Below are 18,405 nucleotides of genomic sequence, written 5' to 3'. Positions count from 1 at the left end.
TTTAAAATCACACTTGTCTCTGTAGGAACTGTACAAATGCAATTAAAGAAGCTTTCTAGCTCACAGCCTTTGACAACACCCTTACCCACCTGACTCTTTGGTGTCAAGCTTTCTTTCAGAATATTTTCTAAGGGTATGGGATTATAAAAATTCCAAATACGCAGTTCATCTTATATGATAGTAAGCTAATTCATTCATTCAATCATATTTGTTGCGTACTTACTGTGTGCAGAGCACTGTGCTAAGTGCTTGGGAGAGTAGAATATAAGGATAAACAGAGCTAACTAAAGTTTCAGAATCTAGTTAACTGCACTCAGTTTCTGTCGTAACATTCGCTTTCACCAAGCATTTTGCCTAGCACTAGGAAATTAGGGAACGTCCTTCCGATGACACGAGCCAATTCGGATGGAGCGTTAAGTCGTCTTGGAAGAAAAGGCTGGGCTCATGTGGGAGCTGGTCACAGGTGGACATTAATAATAATAATAATAATGATATTTATTAAGCGCTTACTCTGTGCTGGGCACTGTACTAAGTGCTGGAATGGATACAAGCAAATTGGGTTGGACACAGTCCCTGTCCCATGTGGGGCTCACAGTCTCCATCCCCATTTTACAGATGAGGTATTTGAGGCCCAGTGAAGTGACTTGCCCAAGGTCACACAGCAGACAACTGGCCGAGCCGGAATTAGAACCCAGATCCTTCTGACTCCCAGGCCCATGCTTTAACCACTAGGCCACGCTGCTGCTTGACTTCAGAAGCAGCAAATATTTGGACTCTATCTCCCAGGCATAAAAATGCAATTGCAATTCAACTGCTCTGAGAGAAATACTTTCAAAAATCCAAGCCTTTTGTTGTAACGCTTTGCTTACCTAGGAAGTCAAAGCAAAAGTGTGTTCTCGACAAACACACACCACCTGCTCCTCTGAAATGGAGATAATTATGTTTGGCCTCTTTTTTCCCTGCCAGGGATGTTGGCAGGTTTGAGTTAACATTTGAAAACCGATTATATGTAGATACAGGAAAAATTTTGCATTAGAATGTAATATTGTTTACATGACTTTCCCGAAGTCAATTTATTACAGATTTGTGGATTAGCGAGTGTGGCAACTGGAGAATCTCACAGAAGGGGAGATGGAGAGAGGAACGCACAGGCTAGGATTCAAAAGAAGCCAAACGAACGGCAGTGTTTCTACAGAGAACGAAAGAGTACGAAACATCTGGAGTTTGAGCTCAACTGCGATGACAAGAAAACGATCAGATAAATGTGTCCGCCGCTGGACAGTTTGGCAACTTAATTAGCTTGTCAAGAAAGCGGATCCTTTTTTCCGAAAGAGGGGTCTCTCGTTTCCCCGTGAATTAAAAGCCAAGACTTGATGATTTAATTATGATGCACGCTAATTCATCCGTGCAAGTTTGGGTTGGATTTCTAACCACGGAGAGATACCCGGTTTGGTTTACGGCGCCCTGACGGTACCGATTTAACATTTAATTATCCGGGAGAATTGGATCCCGAAGTAGATGCCAGGCATATGGGCTATGTCCCTTAGTTTGGCAAATGGCAGGCTACCTGGGAGAAAAGGAATCTGTTGACTTTCGACTGATATTCCGGCTCAATTGTCTTGACCTTCCTCCACACATTAACTGTAAAGTGATTAATGAAGTTTGAATAGAGGCTTTGGTTACACCGAAAGACAACTGTACACCTCTGCAGTGTTTTAATTAACAACTAACACTTCAAATTAACCTGTAGTTGCCACGGTAATTACCTGTTCCAATGAGTGTGATGGGAAACGTTTTTATGAGATATTTGAGGGCACTCTATGTGCGTGGTCTATTTTTGGGGGGGTAGGACTCAATTCGCCCACACAGCGACACGCTAGGAAGTTTTCCAAATCCTCTGGATCTAGTCCTGAAAATTCATTTCCAAAATCCCCAAGATCTGCTTGGAAATGAACTCGCCTCAAGTCGTCAGATTTCCAAGCAACGGAATATTTGATTTTTTTAATGGTATCTTTCAAACGTTTACTATGTGCCAGGGATTGTACTAAGCGCTGGGGTACATACAAGTTAATCAGGTTGAAAACAGTCCCTGTCCCACACGGGGCTCACAATCTTAATCCCCAATTTACAGATGAGGGAACTGAAGGATAGAGAAGCGAAGTGACTTGCCCAACGTCACCCAACAGACAACTAGCGGAGTGGAGATTAGTACCCAGGGCCTTCTGATTTCCTTCTGTAAAATGGGGATTAACTGTGAGTCTCACGTGGGACAACCTGATGACCCCGTATCTGCCCCAGCGCTTAGAACAGTGCTCTGCACATAGTAAGCGCTTAAAAAATACCAACATTATTATTATTATTTCCAGGCCTGCACCCTATCCACTAGGTCATGCTGCCTCTCTAATTTAATTTCATTTTTTTGTATTTTTTATTATTTCATTTTATTATTCATTATTTCATTTCATTATTTTTGTTTTGAATTCTTATCTTGAGCACTCAAGTTCAGCGTTACATTTACTGATACATCCAGTCATTTATACAGCTATTTCATCCTGTACTACGCAGCGTGGCTCAGTGGAAAGAGCACGGGCTTTGGAGTCAGGGGTCATGGGTTCGAATCCCGGCTCGGCCACTTGTCAGCTGTGTGACTGTGGGCAAGTCACTTCACTTCTCTGTGCCTCAGTTACCTCATCTGTAAAAGGGGGATTAAGACTGTGAGCCCCACGTGGGACAACCTGATTCCCCTGTGTTAGAGAAGCAGCGTGGCGCAGTGGAAAGAGCACGGGCTTTGGAGTCAGGGCTCATGAGTTCGAATCCCAGCTCTGCCACTTGTCAGCTGTGTGACTGTGGGCAAGTCACTTAACTTCTCTGTGCCTCAGTTCCCTCATCTGTAAAATGGGGATGAAGACTGTGAGCCCCACATGGGACAACCTGATTCCCGTGTTTACCCCAGCGCTTAGAACAGTGCTCTGCACATAGTAAGCGCTTAACAAATACCAACATTATTATTATTACCCCAGCGCTTAGAACAGTGCTCTGCACATAGTAAGCGCTTAACACAAATACCAACATAACAAACAAATACCAACATCTTCGCTCTTCCTCACAATTCCACTACTGCTCAATAACGTTTGTCCATCTGCCCTCCCCCACAGGTTGCAACTAAGTTCTCCGAGAGCAGGGGATGGGTTCTTGTTTTGGCTTTGCTGTGTTTAGTCCCGAGCTTTGTACTCTGCAATAAACTGTAGAATCCAGACTGTAATTTCCTTGTGAGCACTGAACGGATCAAGTCAGTCAAGTGAGTGCTTACTATGTTCAGAGCACTGTATTAAGCGCTTTGGAGAGTCCATGTAACAATACCATAGATACATTCCCTGCCCACAGTGAGTTTACAATATCTTCCGACTCTGCAGCTACCCTCCCAAGCGCTTATTACAGTGCTCAGCACACAGTAAATGCTCGACATAGACGTCGGATTGTACTCAAAAGGCACTCAAATACCACTGCCTGACGATCACCAACCAGCGCCTGCCAACTTACTGGTAACCAAGAAAGCAATGGGTTTTTGTGTATGTATCTGTTCAAAAAACACCTTCTAGGAGACAGGCAATGGAAGAACAAATCTACTGCCCTGCTTTTATATTCAAGCAGTATTTATGCTCCACAAATGAACTGCTCCAAAGCGGTCACACAGAATATTGGAAAAAGACAGCCATATATCATTTGTTAAGAAAAGCTGAGACAGGCAGTGTTACCTGATGTTCAAGTTCTGAGTCAAGGAGTCTAAACAGAATTTCAAACGTCTTGAGGTAAATGAACATCATTTCAAAATTCACTGGCTATGATTTTTTTTTCATTTCTTCCCGTTACTTTGGCTCTCTTTACACTATGGCGTTGTGTGATAAATGTGACGTTCGGGCTTCATCTCGGCAGAGGCGTCGCCCGACAATCACGGAAGCCAACTGAGAAATGTAATCTTGCCTTCTCATAATGTTAACAGACACGCAGTTTTCTTAAACATACAAAGCGGTGTGGCCAAGTGGAAAAAGCACGGGCCTGGAAGTCAGAGGACCTGGGTTCTAAACCCGGCTCTGCCACTTGATTGTTTTGTGACCTTGGGCAAGTCACTTCACTTCTCTGTAACTCAGTTTCCTCAAATGTAAAATGGGGGTCCAATACCTGTTCTCCCTCCATCCTTTAAGCACCAGGTAGGGCAGGGACTTTTGTCTGGCCTGATTATTTTGTATCTACCCCAGCACTTAGAACAGTGCTTGACACGCACAGTAAGTGCTTAAGAAATATCATTAAAAAAAACAAATGAACAAACCAAAAAAAACCCACCATAGAGCATTTTGCAGGCACAGTTTTGCCTGGAAGCAGTGAGCTGGATACTTGCCGACCTCCTACCTCATCTGAACAATGGGGATTAAGACTGTGAGCCTCCAGTGGGACCGGGCCCGCGTCCAAGCCGATTACCTCGTATCCACCCCAGCGCTTAGAACAGTGCTTGAAACATAGTAATCACTTAACAAGCACCGTAATAATAACAACAGTAAGGTCTTTTCCAGTCTAAAGCTACTAAGCTGACCATGAGACCATCAAATTTAGAGGGTCCTCAACCCTGAATTGTCAATGCAAAGTTTAGAGTACCACAGGCAACTTTTACAAGAGAGAAGAAAATTACTTCCCCTTGATCCTGGTGATTCACAGGTGGGGACTCGAAGGAGTCATATCTAGGCTAGAGAGATGAGCATGAATCCAATCAAATTTATGGAATGCTTACTGTCAATCATATTTATTGAGCACTTACTGTGTGCTCTGAGCTAAGCACTTGGGATAGTACAATGTAACAATAAACAGACACATTCCCTTCCCCAAAATGGGATTACAGTCCAGAGGGAGCTTTGCAGAGCACTGACCTAAGCACCTGGGAGATTATGATAATACTAATAATGTTGGTATTTGTTAAGCGCTTACTACGTGCCGAGCACTGTTCTAAGCGCTGGGGTAGATACAGGGTCATCAGGTTGTCCCACGTGGGGGCTCACAGTCTTAATCCCCATTTTCCAGATGAGGGAAGTGAGGCACAGAGAAGTGAAGTGCCTTGCCCACAGTCACACAGCTGACAAGTGGCAGAGCCGGGATTCGAACTCATGACCTCTGACTCCCAAGTCCGTGCTCTTTCCACAGAGCCACGCTGATAAAACAAGATATGCCAATAAAGAGACACAGTCTCTGCCCACAGTTGGCTTAAGGTATAGAGTGAGCTTATAGTCCCGAGGGAGCTTGGCAGAGCACTGTACTAAGCATTTGGGAGAGTACGACCGAAATGCCAGAGAAGTCCCCTGTCCATTAGCTGCTTACAGTCCAGAGGGGGAGAGAGACAATAATATAAATGAATCACAGAGATGTACATAAGTGCTGTGGGGCTGAGGGTGGGGTGAATAGCAAGGTACTTAAATAATAATAATGTTATTTGTTAAGCACTTACTATGTGCCAGGCTCTGTACTAAGCGATTGGGTGGATACAAGCAAATCGGGTTGGACACAGTCCCTGTCCCACGTGGGGCACACGGTCTCCATCCCCAATACAGATGAGGTAACTGAGGAGCAGAGAAGTAAAGTGACTTGCCCAAGGTCACACAGCATATAAGTGGCAGGGCCGGGATTAGAGCCAATGGCCTTCCGACTCCCAGGCCCGTACTCTATCCACTATGCCGTGCTGCTTCAGGGTACGGCTCCCAGTTTATAGGCAATCCAGAAGGGAGAGGGGGTGGGGGGAAAGTGGAGTTAATTAGGGGAGGACTGTTGGATAGAGGTGATTTTAATAATGTTTTGAAGTTGAAGAGAACTGTGGTCTGTCGTATACAGACGGGGGACGAATTCCAGGCCCGAGGGAGGATGTGGGCAAGGGGTCACTGGCGAGGCAGACGAGACTGAGGTACGGAGAGCAGCTCGGTAACGGAGGAGCGCAGAGTGTGTATGTGTGGGTGGGTCGCAGCAGGAAATCGGCGAGGAAAGGCAGGAGAGGGCGAGCTGATTTGAGCACGTGGAAGCCGATGTTAAGGAGTGCCCATAGGACACGAAGGAGACGCAACCTGTAGGTGGATCCCAACATCTGGACCCCGCTTCCATCTGTGACACGGACCCAAATCGGCTGCACCTGCATTTCACATTATTTACTCGACTTAGTTATGCCGAGAGTTGCACATTCGGTGAGAAAAACGAAACCGAACAAAAATGAACGGTCCCAGCTGACTCCTGTTTGTAAAATAAATAACCTAGAGCTGATCGTACATTTTCCGATAAGGCTCGTACGTACCACAACAAATGGAGGCGTCACATTTCCACACCTCTAGCCAGCCCGGAAACCCCTTAACCTGTTACGAGCCAAACTATTTCGCGTTACGAGCGGAGGGGATTAGCTGTGATACCACGGGACGCATGGAACCTGTGTTTCTCGAATGACCGTTGGAAGGGACGTGAGTGGCTCTTTGTCTCAACCCAGCTTGACCTTGCTGTGATCGGCATTGGCTTCGGCCTTCCGGTTTGTAAAATAAATAACCTAGAGGTGACCATATATTTTCTGATAAAGCTTGTGGGTAACCACACCAAATGAATGTAGGCATCACATTTCTACAGCTCTATCCCACACAGAAATACCTTCACCTGCCACGACCCAGACTATCTTGCATTACGAGCAGAGAGGATTAGCCATCATACCGCAGGACCGATGGGGCCTGCATTTCCCAAATGATTGTACAGTGGGATGATAATAATATAGTATTTAGTAAATGCTATGTGCCGGGCACTGTACTAAGCGCTGAGGTGGATATAAGCAATCGAGTTTGACACAGTCCCTGTCTCACGGGGGGCTCAGAATCTCAATCCCCATTTTACAGATGAGGTAACTGAGGTATAGAGAAGTGAAGTCACTTGCCCAAGGCCGCAGATCGGACAAGTGGCAGAGCCGGAATTAGAACCCACGACTCCCAGGCCCGTGCTCCATCCACTCTGCCGGGCTGCTTCCAGCAGCTCTTTTCAAAGCTGACCATATATTTTCCGATAAAGCTTAACATACCACTCAAATCAATGTAGGCATCATATTTCTACAGCTTTATCCCGCACAGAAATACCTTAATCTTTTCTGATCTAAACTATTTTGCAATACGAGCAGAGTGGACTAACCGTCATACATAATAATGATTCATTCAATCATATTTATTGAGCACCCGCTGTGTGCAGAGCACCGTACCAAGCGCTTTGGGAGAGTACAATTCAACAACAGACTGTGGCATTTGTTAAGTGCTTACCAAGTGCCAAGCACTGTTCTAAGCACTGTGGTAGATACAAGGTAATCAGGTTGGACACGGTCCCCGTCTCAAACGGGGCTCACGGTCTTAATACCACGGGACCAAAGGAGCCCGTATTTTTTCAAATGATGGTAGGATGGGAATCCATGCGGCTTTCTGTCGCAACCTAGTCTGAACTGGCTGTAAACGGCACTGGCTTCGGCCGAGCCGACAAAACGACGTGGCGCTCCGATGCCAATTCGGGGAGTGATGCGGTCACCAAATTGGGTGGGGAAATGGCTCTCTTTTCGCACATCTCTTGCAACAGCGTTCTCACGAGTAATCGCATGTATGACTCGCTTTAATCGAGCTGACAAACTGTGAACGGTGATATGATATTACTGCTTCTGGCCTGAGAAGAGAGCAGAACATCCTCCCGCTCCCCTCCCCCAGCCTTGCTCTCCCCCCTATAAACCATGTAGAATTATTGCTGTTGGCTTAAACATTGCTTCCCACATAATATGCTGCAGGGATGAGGGGGGAAAGGAGATACAATTACTCTTTGAATTATTTATAGGCATTCTACCAATTCCTGGGAATATTCCCAAAAGGACGGCTTCGGCTGAGCACGGATCGAGGACGGCGATTTCGGTTATTGCAACGGAGGAAATTAAGAGTTAGCATTCCACCTCTTAAAGCGCCCCTCGCCTATCGCAAGGACTAGCTGATGCTGGGCAAGCGAGGAAGAAAAGGAATTCATAGATTTAATTCCGTGAGTGTTTCCTAGGACGAGGAAGAGAGCAAGGGGAGGGAAAAAAAGCTGAGGAGAAAAAAAATGTGGGACGGAAACTTTTTTTGTATTTTGGGGATGGTTAGTTTAAAGGACTTATCATAGAGCTATCGGCCAATTCTGATATTTGGGAATTAATAGGGTGGATTATCTAGTTCTGCTACTTCCCTCCTCCTCCTCCTTTTCCTTTCTGCCCCTTGTGTTTGACTTTTTAACTCCTTTTGCATCTCCTCATGATGCTGAGGAAGATGAGAGAATTGAAGCTCACTCCTACCCATTTGGCCACTTACTGGAGTCTGGGAAAAGCTGGGATGAAAAGAAACCAAAATTATTGACTAGAATGAGGCTTTTGATAAGGGAAATCCCAAAATCATCCCATCAATCACAAGTTATTATTGAGCATCTGTCTAATGTGGGCACAGCACTCAGGATTTAGGAAAGTGCAACAGAAATGCGTCCCCTACCCTCAAGGAGCTTAGAGTTTAATGGGAAAGATAAAAATGATTTATGAACAGTGGGAGCAGGCAAGAGAGGAAGGCCGGGACAAGGAGTACAGATATGCATGGGTGAAGCAGCAGAAAAATCAAATATAAGAATAAACGTGCCTATTTAAGCATCCATCATCGGCCATTAACCGCAAAGTTGACTCTGGCTGGACTTAATACTCAAAAGTATGTCCTTTCAAAAATCAAGTATGAAACCTATTTGAACAACTGTGATGTGGATGGTATACTTTGCTGTCATTATCTTCTTTTCCCCTGCATTACTGCCTGGAAAATTAAGCATCAAAATAAAATGGGATTCCCTATAATTTTAGATTATTTAGGAGAACACCTGTTTTTGTCTTCCTTTACCCTGCAAACGTTCTCTAGTTCTGACGTTTTCCCATTTCACAGAATCTGTTGCCCCTGTTCAGAATGAAGGTGTTGAGGTAAAAAGGAGTGAGGAGAGAGTAAAGACGGTTAAGAGCAATAAAAGCATGAAGAGTGAGGATGGGAAACTGGGAGAATACGGAAGGACAGATTTATGGTGGAAAAATAGGATGAGGGAGCTAGCCTAGGTTGGGAAACTAAAGGTATGTGTGGAAAGAGAGATATAGGATGAAATGGAAATATCAAGGCAGCAGATGCGTACTGAGGGGCAGCAGTGAGAATGAATCCAGATTTAGCAAAGAAAGTAGTACAGCGCTCGGCACACAGTAAGCACTCAATAAATACAACTGAATGAATGAATGCCCACAGCTTCACCCAGATGACGTGACCCTGACTGAACACCGAACTGTGTGACCTTAGGCAAGTCACTTCACTTCTCTGTGCCTCAGTTACCTCATCTGTAAAATGAGGAATAAGACTGTGAGCCCTATACGGGATAGGGACTGTGTCCAACCGATTTGCTTGTATCCACCCCAGAGCTTAGTAAAGTGCCTGGCCCATAGTACGGGCTTAACAAATACCATGATTATTAATATCATTACTATTATTAGCATAGTCACCCTCTGCCCCCTGTACTCTATCCACCAGGCTACTCTGCCTCTCTATTACAAGCATCTGTTATCTATCACAAGCAACATTTGGCTCTGTGACTTTGGAGAGACAGACCCAAAATCCATCAGCCAGTAGTATTTGAGCATCTGCTGTGTGCAGAGCACTGTACTAACAGCTTGGAAGAGTTCCATAGTGGTAAAAAAATCACAATCCCTACCCTTGAGTAGATTATAATCTAACAGAAAGGAGAGACACAAACTAATTTACAGACAGAAGGAAAATGAAAAATGGAAAGATGTGTAGATGAACAAATAAGTGTCCGTCGTGGATGAGAATGCTATGGGTGGCTGTGTGTTCATAAGTGCTATGGAAATAGTTAGGGAAGAAATTACCCGGAGAGAAGTGAAGTGAATTGGAATACGTTTCTTGGAGGAAGTGGGACAGCACTGAGCTAAAATGGATGCAAAAACAAAGCCCTTTCTTACTCAAACAAAACTGACTGAACGGAGTGAGAAGCAATGTGGCCTAGTGGATAGAGCATGGGTCTGGGAGTCAGAAGAACCTGGGTTCTAATCCCAGCTCTGCCACTTTTCTGCTGTGTGACCGCGGGACATGGACTGTGTTCAACCTGATTAGCATGTATCACTCCAGCACTGAGAACAGTGCCTGGCACATAGTAAGTGCTTAACAAATACCTTTAAGAAAAAAAACGCCCACGTCATTTTCGAAGGCTAGCAGAAACGCCTGCTCTATGTTTCCTTGCTCCTCTTCTTGTCTTCCCTGGCAGTGCTTCCTCCACAGTGGTACAACCTCTATCCACATGGACAGCGTTGTTACCCATCTCTCTGCCCAACTTTCTTGATACCACCAGGTCCTAATCCTCCTTCTACCTACTTCTGGCTAGACTTGCCTCCTCTTTCCCCTTCTACTTTCCTCTGCTCTCCCTTCCTTCAATCAATGGTATTTGTTGAGTGCCTACTCTGTGCAGAGCACGGTACTAAGCGCTTCCCTTGGTCCAGTCCTCCCAGCCAATCCCCTCCTGGGAGCCATCAGAGAGGTCAAGTGGGGCTAAATCGACACAACTGATTTACATCTGTACACGAACGAATGTCATCCTTCCCAAATCATCTGTCATTAAATGTCAGTTTCCAAAACCAACTGCAAACTAAACACGGCTTTGCCAACAACGGATTTGTTTTACTGCCTAGTTTTTCTGGAGTTATTTTGGTTTTTGAACACTTACCAATATGTTTAGTGTTAATGGTCAGGCTTTGGAATTTTAATGAGCTTGTTGTCACATATTAAAATGGTCATTCACAGAAAGAAAAAAAAAAAGCCCATTCAAATTGTTTCTTGGAAATCAACACTGACAGTTGTTGGCTTCCGTAATAGACAAACACATTTGCTTGACTCTGGCTGTTTAAATCGGAAATCCAAAGCAAACAGCAGTTGTAAAAAGGAGCTTTTATGTAAACTGTACTTGTTCAAATAGCAATCTTTGCCAACCTTCCTTCTGTCCAAAAACCCATTACAGATGCTTGATTACTGATTGCAAAATGATTTCTTGTTAAGTGATAGAAACAAAAAAAAAGGCTTAATGTAAACTTTAGACTGTAAACTCCCTTTTTTTTTTTAAAAAAAAATGGTATTTGTTAAGTGCTTATCATTGTACCAGGCACTGTACTAAGTGCTGGGATAGCCACAAGCTAATCAAATTGGACACAGTCCATGACCCTCGTGGGGCTCACTGTATTAATCCCCATTTTACAGATGAGGGAACTGAGACCCAGAGAAATTAAGCAAATTGCCCAAAGCCACACAGCAGACAAGGATGAATTCAGGCAGGGAATAGATCTGCCAACTCTACTGTATTGGACTCTCCCAAGCACTTGATACAGTACTCTGCACACAGTAAGCACTAAGTAGTATCAAATGATTTGATTAAATGTGAAACCTTTGATACCACTAAAACGCAGCCATTACCCACTTCATTCAAAGGCACTGCACAAATATGGACATTTTACAGAATATCAGACTATGATTCAGAGCGATTAGTGGCCTGGGGAGACTGCAATTCTCTATTTTCCTCCCTTTTTCCTTTAATTCTTCTTCCATAGCCTGGACTCTTGGTGTCTGTTCAGTCTATTTACCCTCCTTACTCCCACATGGGTCTTATCTGTTCATGTGGTCGTGGCCATCTTTGAATTTCTTTCTTCACGTGAACTGCCCGTATTCGCATCTGTGACACCAGCCAGTCTGGCTAAAGACATTTCTTTTCAGACCCTGTCTAAATGCCTCCAAGATCTGGATCCAGTAACCAGAATGAACTCCACACCAAAGGATCTGGAAAAATGCACTGGGTGAACAGGGAGGTGTTACGGAGCGAGGCACGATGTTGAGACTGGAATAATAATTACGGTATTTGTTAAGCGCTTACTTTGCTTCAAGCACTGCTCTAAGCACTGGGGTAAATCAATCAATCGTATTCGTTCAACGCTTACTGTGTGAGAGCACTACACTAAGCACTTAGTAGAGTAGAACGAGACAGAGTTGGTAGAAATGTTCCCTGCCCACGACGAGTTTACAGGCTTGAAGGGGAGACAGACGTCAATATAAATAAATAACCCATCTGGACATAAACTCTGTGGGGCTGGAGAAGGGGTGTGTCAGGGTGCGAATCTGAGCGCGAGGGTGAGGCAGGAGGGAGTGGAGGAAATGAAGGCTTATGAGGGAAATGAAGATGAATAAAAGTTAATCGGGGCAGAAGAAATGGAGTGCTAAGGCAACAGGCCCGGGATGAAGAAAAAGAACTATCTGTGAGTAACAAGGTGGAAAAACTCCTGGTGAAAATGAACTTACTACAATTTAACCTCTGCCCTCGGGTTGGACGAAGGCTCCCAATACATTGCTCAAGTTCCAGGAAAGCTATTTTTCGGTGAGCTGCTGGGATGTTTGAACACAGGTCCGGTCGTCTTCACAGAACTACAGCTAATTCTAGCTTTGCCGATGGAGCTTGGGATGGAGGTGGCAGAGATGGAACGCTCACCTTTCGGAGGGGGCAGAGGGTGTGTTGTTGAGAAAAAGAAACAAAAAACCTTTCCTAAGCTACTCAATGTCCTCCCAGGGATCGGGAACAATAGCTGCACTTCTAAAAGTGAGTAATAGTAACCCTATTCATCGAGCACCCACTGGGCATAATACATTACTCTCTTTCCCTTAGTGGGATCAAGTCTCACAGGTCAAAATTGACTCAAATAGGAATGCCAAATTTGGTTTCCCCAAGGTTGCCAAATTATGTGGCTATGACCAGACTGAATATCCCCAAGTAACTGCAGAACAGATCAACTCTCTTTGAATGTTGGTGGGAGTTGGAAGGACCTGGGCTCTAATCCACTTGTCACTCTGCCACTTGTCTGCTGTGTGTGACCTTGGGCAAATCTCTGGGCCTCAGTTTCCTCATCTATAAAATGGTGATGAAGACTGTGAGCCCCTTATGGGACAGGGACTCTGTCCAACCTGATTAGCGTCTATCTACTCCAGCCCTTAGTACACTGCCTGGCACATAGTAAGTGCTTAGCAAAAAACATAAAACTCTCCGAGAAACAAAAAGTCATGAGGAATTGAGATTGTGTTACCTGGGTTTCTTACGTGAGAACAGAACCTCCCGTAATTTCAAATCAGATGAAAATGACCATTTTCTCAAACTGGTTCGCTTAGGAGATGTACACATAATTTCTTAATTTGCTTACAAAGTCGAATACTGACTAAAACCACTCTTCTCCCTTCCCTAGAAAGGAATAATCCATAGCTATCAAGTGGGCATAACTCAGCCTTGGCTCAAGGGACCTGAATAGCTACACTAGTACAGAGACGGTTTCTTCTTCATTCATTCAATCGTACTCAATGAACCTTTACTGTGTGCAAAACACTGTACTAAGCACTTGGGAGAGTACAATGCAACAACAGTCACAGTCCCTGCCCATAACGAGCTCACGGTCTCCCACCGAGAAGAGAGATGCCATCTTGAAAAAGGGTCCAGGATTATTCCCGGGGCTACCGTCGAGAAATTTACGCTCCCCGATCACGGCACATAGCCTAGTAAATTGAATCTAAGTTTTCACTGCCGTTAGCCCCCGCGCCGTTCTGGAAGCTAGCTACACAAGGAAAATAAGACAACTTTAATTTAAGAATCAACCGGTTTCTAATTAAACTGCCATAGGCAGCTGGTTGGATAAGTTTTAATCAGTTTCAATCACCTATTGATTGGTATGCTGAAGCTTAAAAAATTAAAAGTAAAAGATGATTGGGGAATTGTCCCATCTCAGAACAACAGCAGAGCCCTCTGTAAATAACTCCTCTTTTAACCATCAGCTAAATGAACACTTCAATACTGCAGTACAAAGTCTTCTGCAAAATTACTTTAACTAACAAGCAGAAATTTATCAGCTTCAGCCAAAATCAATGCTGAAATCAATTTGAACACTGGTTGTGTCTAAAGGGGCTCATTGGCAATTTAGGGAAATTACACCATGTAAATGCCTGTGCTTTAATTGAACAGTTTCATCAACTAGGCTGTGATTGCTGTCCGTTCATTTATTTACTTTCGCTGGAGCTCCCATTCTGCAAAGGAATGGCTTTTGTGAGGCTGGATAGAGGCTCTTTATCTTCATTTTATGCACTTTTGTGCCGAACAGATTTCAAGAGGGAGACAAGTGATGGCTGAGGTCAAAACGAGCAGGGGTGCTTTTATCTTTAAAACCTGCCAACATGCATAAAGAACTAAAAAATACCACCCAAAACAAAAAAACCCAACGCTTCCACTTCCACTTCCTCCTCTGCCTCCCATCCTCTACCTTGAGGAATTCCTCAAGGCTCAGTTCTAGGTCCCCTTCTATTCTCCATGTACACCCTCTCCCTTGGAGAAATCATTCGTTCCCAAAGCTTCAACTACCATCTCTACGTGGGTGATTCCCAAATCTACTTCTCCAGGCTTGACCTCTTTCCTCCTGGGCAATCTCACATCTTTTCTACTCGGACGTCCCGCCGACACTTCAAAGTAATCAGGTCCAAAACAGGACTCCTCATCTTCCCACCAAAATCCTGTTCTCCCACCGTCTCTCCCATCACTGTAGACAACACCGTTATCCCGTTTCACAAGCCTGTAACCTCGGCATTATCGCCAGCTCACCTTTCTCATTCAGCTCGTGTATACGACCTGTCACCACACCGTCGGTTCTATCTTCAAGATAGCGCTAAAGTCTGTTCTTTCCTCTCCGTCCAAAGTGTTAATACCTTGATCCAAGCATTTCTCTCTCGCCTTAACTACTGCATCAGCCTCCTCTCTGACTCACCTACTTCTTGTCTCTTCCCACTCCAGCTCATACTTCGCTCTGCTACCCGGATCGTTCTTCTTAAGAACCGTTCAAGTCCATGTCTCCCCACTCCTTAAGAGTTTGCCCATCCACTACCGCACCCAACAGAAACTCCTCACCACAGGCACTACTCAATCATCTTGCTCCCTCCTACCTTAACTCACTGATTTTCTTCAACTGAACCCAGCCTGCAGGGTCCTTCAACACCAACCAACTCTCCGTACCTCCATCTCATCAATCCAGCCAACCCCTTGCCCCCATCCTGCCTCTGGACTGGAACTCCCTCCCCTACGTTTAGCAGTCTGGCACACTTGCAAGCCATCAGATATCAATTATAGGTCAGTTAGTCAACTGTATTTGAGTGCTTACTGTGTGCAAAGCACTGTATTAACTGCTTGGGAGAATAAGTCTAACAATAAACAGATACATTCACAACTACTTACAGACTAGAGGGGAAGACAGACATTAATATAAATAAATGAATTACAAATAGGGACATAAGTGCTGTGGGAGGGGGGAGGAATAAATGGAGCAAGTTAGGGTGACACAAGAGGGAGTGGAAAAAGAGGTAAGGAAGGCTTAGTCAGGGAAAGCCTCTTGGAGGAGATGGGCCTTCAATAAGGCTTTGAACGGGGGCGGGGGAGTAATTGTCCTAAACGCACACCCAAACCTCCTAAGAGGACACTAATGCTCTCTGATCCTAAGGAAGGTTTTGAGGAACAAGGCTGCCTTCTGACTACTCTGCTCTTTTGCACACAGACACAGGCCCTCCCCACAAAATCCCCATGTTGTAGAGTAAACTAAGGGGGAAAATGTCAATTCTGCACATAAACCTGGATTTACATGCATGGTGCACATATGTGGGATATGCTTATATTCTACAGTTTAGGTATTAAAAGTGCAAAATAGGATTCTCAGTTTTCAACTTCTAACATCTTCTGCTTTTACTCCCATGAATTATATGTGCATATTATATAAACATATAATGAAACTTTTAGTTGCTATGAGAAAATCCGTTTTTATTCATAATTCTTAGATAACTCTTCTGAAAATTTAATTATGGTTTAATCAGGGCTTTATGTTTATTGACTAAGTATACTGTTACATTTTGCTGCTACAGTAAGCAGACAGAATAGAATCAGTATGTTGGCGAACCTTACATAATACATACTTTTCTAAATACACTAAGCTTGTTAAAATGCTTTATGGATTGTGCCCTAAAGTAAATTCTAATTTTGTCTCAACGTTTTTCATTTTATTATTTGAATTCACAAAACAGAAGCTACAAACTCTGATTTAGTGGTAATATAGTAAATTCCCGTTTAAATACCGTCAAGGAAACCTCCAGTTCAGGTTAAAGGAAAAGGAGACAGTGCAGTCTAAAGAAGCCATACCAGAAAAAATTTCACTGCAGTTAAATGGTAAAATATGCCTAATGCTCATGGATCAAATATCCCACCTTCTTTTCCCCCCTGAGTTAATGCAATTGCAACTCAAATTCAGTGGAAGAACGTATATGCTACTCTATGTATCAGAATATAAACATATTTTGCTTCGGTAAGGTAACAAGTTAACGAAAACATGGTCTTGCAGAGCAAAGTAACCAATGATGGAACTAAAAAAAAAAAAATGAGGCTGAAAGGTGCATTCAGTAAATGCCTCTTGGACTTGCCGGGGAATTATTTTTCAAAAAAGCAATTTAAGTAAATACCCTAGATGCTGCAGTATACAAATAGTTTTCTCTGCTGAGCAGTTACCTAGAGTCTAAACCTTCCACCTCATATCAACTTCTGAAAAATAGCAGTAAAAGATGAGAAAATCAGCTGTAAATCTGGAAATGCACCAAAAGCCCTATTATAAGAATATAATTAAGTTGTGAATCCAATGACCAAGTCTTGAATTTCTGATGCTTGAAGAGATGATGGGGAGACAAAAAATAGTCAAAATCACATTGATCTTTACGCTTTCCTCAAGTAGCATATTAAAAACACACATGCGCGCACACCTCTCTAAATTAAATTTTGGAAATATTAATGATACTATCTTTCAATACCAAGCCCAAAAGCCATTTGCTTAATTTGGCCTGTTTATCACAACTTGTGCACGTGCGTGCAGTCGCTTAATTAAGCAAATATCTTTCGAGTTTCCGGGGGGAAAAAACAGTGATAGTATTAGGAGGAAGCCTTAGAACTCTAAAAGATATTTCTCTCAACAGGGGGAAGGGACATTTAGATTCAGCAAGTTCACACTAAAAAATATTGCAATAAAGTATTGATTTTTGCCCAGCTCAATTGACTGAAAAGTTGTTTGTATAGCAATATTGCCCAAGCCAATATACTGGAACAATTTTGTTAGCCACAGTAATCAAGTGCATTTCTGAAGTATAATTATACTGTCATAAAAATAAAGCCAAGATACCTATCTCCCAAGCGATAAAGCTAGGGAGGCCATAAAAAACGGGGAGGAAAACAATGACCAAATAAATGAGATATTTTTAATGAAATTTAGTGTCTTTCAAACCCACCAATGCCCCCGCTTTCTTCCCCTAAGCCAAGGTTAGCGTGAAGAGTGATCAATATTTCCATCTCAATAAACTATTTCAATAATGGTTAATTCGGGTGAAAACCGAGTCTGAAAATTTCTGCTCACAGACCTGCGACATCCTGTCATGTTTGCTGAATGCCGATAATAGATCTTTGCCATAATGGATATGACCAAGTGCAAAGTTGTAAAAACAGGGGAGGAAGGGAGAGGGAAAGAGAGAAAGATACATACAGTCACATGGACTCAGCCTAATCGATAGAATCTACATTGTCTTCTGAAATCAACTCCTAATGGTTAATGTTGGGAGAGGGGAGTTGGTGAAACATACATAATTAATTGTATTTGACAAATGCTTATTGATTTACTGAAAGCATAAATATTTGTGGGTGTCTTATGGTCTATAATGCAATCCGGCTATATGTAGGTATTTAATTTTGCATTAAGGTGGTGTCTTGTTTGCTTCTTTAAAATAAACAGTCTTCGGAGGAAGGAAAAGACACTTCCTTTGGTTGAAATTTAGGGGTCCTGGTGAACCACACAGTTTGGGCAGATTGTAGGGCAGCATGAAGATCTAGAACTGACTTCAGATTTACCATTCTTTGTTTCATTCATATTGACTGAGCGCTTACTGTGTGCAGAGCACTGTAATGTTGGTATTTGTTAAGCACTTACTTTGTGCAGAGCACTGTTCTAAGCGCTGGGTAGATACGGGGTAATCAGGTTGTCCCACGTGAGGCTCACAGTTAATCCCCATTTTACAGATGAGGTAACTGAGGCCCAGAGAAGTTAAGTGACTTGCCCACAGTCACACAGCTGACAAGTGGTGGAGCCGGGATTCGAACCCATGACCTCAGACTCCCAAGCCCGGGCTCTTTTCCACTACGCCACGCTGCACTCAGAAAGTACAATTCGGCAATAGGGAC

General features: G+C 43.6%; 1 protein-coding gene across 1 annotated transcript in view; it reads right to left on the bottom strand.

Annotated features, from left to right (window-relative positions):
- The window catches only part of MAP2K5 (mitogen-activated protein kinase kinase 5), a 238,924-nt gene that overhangs the window by 159,352 nt on the left and 61,167 nt on the right, over positions 1–18,405 (bottom strand).

This window comes from Ornithorhynchus anatinus, chromosome 5 (assembly GCF_004115215.2).
Source record: "Ornithorhynchus anatinus isolate Pmale09 chromosome 5, mOrnAna1.pri.v4, whole genome shotgun sequence".
Taxonomy (NCBI): Eukaryota; Metazoa; Chordata; class Mammalia; order Monotremata; family Ornithorhynchidae; genus Ornithorhynchus; species Ornithorhynchus anatinus.
This window is presented reverse-complemented; position numbering and strand designations above follow the sequence as displayed.